We start from the raw sequence: 2,397 nt of genomic DNA on the forward strand, positions 1-2,397 counted from the left end.
CAGTCCCAGCACAATTTGGATCATCAATGTAACAGGCAACACATTCCACAATGTTGCCATCCGGGTCTTCACAATCGCTTACGATGTCCTTGCCATTGAACGTCATACAATAATCATCGTTTACTTCCATATGGTACACACAAACTTCAGACGAAAATGAGCGTCACGGTAATGCAACTTCAAACTCAATTGTTGTTAAGGAAACAAAGTTATCATAATATTGCCCAACATTGAATGTGCTTTATGAAATACTATGAAACTGCTTTGTGCTCATGTCTATATCACGTATGATAAAACGAAAATAATTTCAACGTCTTGCTACACAATAAAATTTTAAATAAACTGACTGTTTAGGGTTATCATGGATATCAAAGTAACTAAAGTATGACAGGTACAGGATGATTTTGCATCAAGCTCTCGCGCATGTTTATATCTTAGTTAGTTATATTGAATCAAACGCGCATTTCACATAACAGCTAACTTCAATATAAGCGCTAAGATTTACTTAAGGTCAGAACAATTTATATAGTTATGTACCATTTCAGATCTCTTTTAAATATATAATGTAACTGCATGGTATTTTTTGTGTGATATTCTATTTCATTTACTTTTACTCCTTACATGATACGCTTACCGACAAGAAAATAAATGGCCAAGATGCGTTTTAGTTTATGCACAAACGTAATTCTGACAGTCAGAAGGATAACAATAGAACTACTTTGACAGTATATGTTGCTGACTGACATTTAGACCCTTTTGAAAGAAAACGAACATGCGAAATAAAGTCTACCGTGGCCAGAATAGGTTAGCGTGATAGGTTAGCGTTAGATATGAGAAATAATTTACAGGCAAGTCATGGGTATACAGAAAATACCCGAATTTCGTCATTTCTGCACACACTATGCCTATGTCATCAAAAATGACGAAGCAGCGAACAACATTCTACCCTAAACAGGCCCTGGAACATTTCCTTACCTTCTCCCAATATGTTTTAATACACATACTTTTAAGAAATGAGCTTAATCACGAAAACACCATACTGTATAAACTTACCTGTACGATGGTCGTTTAGTTCTGGGATATATTCAAGTTCACAATCTCCCCAGTGACGGAAGCCGCCCTGTGAATTAAGAAGACAATTTGTCATTTGACACATTATTTTAACCGTTGTTAGGGAATGGATCGTCCTACTCTCACTACACACGACTCTAAGCGCAGGGCCCATCGTTAGTTTCTCTTGTCGTTAAATGAAAGTTGAATGTAGTACGCCATAAAAAAATGATAGACCACTTTTTTAGCTTGTTTTGCATTGCGTTTCCACCCCGGAGAGAGAACCAGATTATTTGGAAAACCCCGGAATTCCATGGGAACGTTTTACCCAGTACTATTTTGTTTCTACCTGTGATAGGGCAAGAAGCCCAAACATTAAGAGCACAGATAATACCATGGTCCACCATGTACACAACCTATGTAAAGTATCTAGTTCTCAGGAAGCTTTTTATATACTTTATTTTGTTTAGTATCTTCTAACACCATTGATCTAAGATTTATTATCTTCCATTCAATATAAGGTACCATGGAAAAAATGTTATTTGTTAAACATTACAATGAAATAGAGTAAGAAAATTGTCGGACTTAATTGTCCAAGTATGGAGATCTGAAATGAATTGAATAATAAAAGGTTTAATTGCATACTATTTTACCAATTGCTATTGTTATTTTCATCACCCTATTATGCGCTTTATGGTTTTAACTGCCAACTGCATAGAAACATCGATATTTTGCCTAGACTGCGAATCGGTCTGCGTGTTTGCAAAATGATGTGCCAGTTTTTCTTGTGTTGTTTTTTGCAGGTATTTAGCTACTGCACAAGTTCAAACAACAACAAATTTAACTAATGCGCATGCAACTAATGTAGGATGAATGTTATTTGAACCTTCTAAGAGCTTTGGCGCAGATGAAGATGAAAAGATAGCTTTATCAAGCAAAACAATCATAGAAGAAAACTCTGTCCTTGTGGGTTTATATAAAATGAAGCAGCTTCCCATAAGTATTAAGCTCTATATCTCTGAAGATTGGCCCGACTCTTCACACCATTTGGTGTATGTATCACCAAAGTTATCTAGTTCTGTTACACAAAGCACATATTATATCGGCTATACTGGATGTGTATTAAACTTGCTGCAGAAATAAATGTCAATGCAGCTTATGTGAAAATTCGCCTTCCATCTCCAAATCAGAATGTTTTGCGCACAAGCTGACAACATCAAATGGAGGTGAGGGTTAAGCCTGGTCTAAACTTTTATATGTATACCGGATTGTACATCTTTGCAACGGGTCAACTCTGCATCTCTTAATTATTTAGGCGAGTCATCTGCAACTGCAAACCATTTTTTT

At 36.0% G+C, this 2,397-nt stretch overlaps 1 long non-coding RNA gene across 1 annotated transcript; it reads right to left on the reverse strand.

The window, feature by feature from the left end:
- On the reverse strand, window positions 1–1,461 carry LOC139123301 (uncharacterized). The gene is made up of 3 exons (XR_011549640.1): window positions 1,400–1,461; window positions 1,054–1,120; window positions 1–144 (listed from the first exon to the last, which is right to left on the reverse strand). It is a non-coding gene; the product is annotated as an uncharacterized lncRNA (long non-coding RNA).
- Between the last annotated feature and the right edge of the window lie 936 nt (window positions 1,462–2,397).

Source organism: Ptychodera flava, chromosome 22 (genome assembly GCF_041260155.1).
Source record: "Ptychodera flava strain L36383 chromosome 22, AS_Pfla_20210202, whole genome shotgun sequence".
NCBI classification, from domain to species: Eukaryota; Metazoa; Hemichordata; class Enteropneusta; family Ptychoderidae; genus Ptychodera; species Ptychodera flava.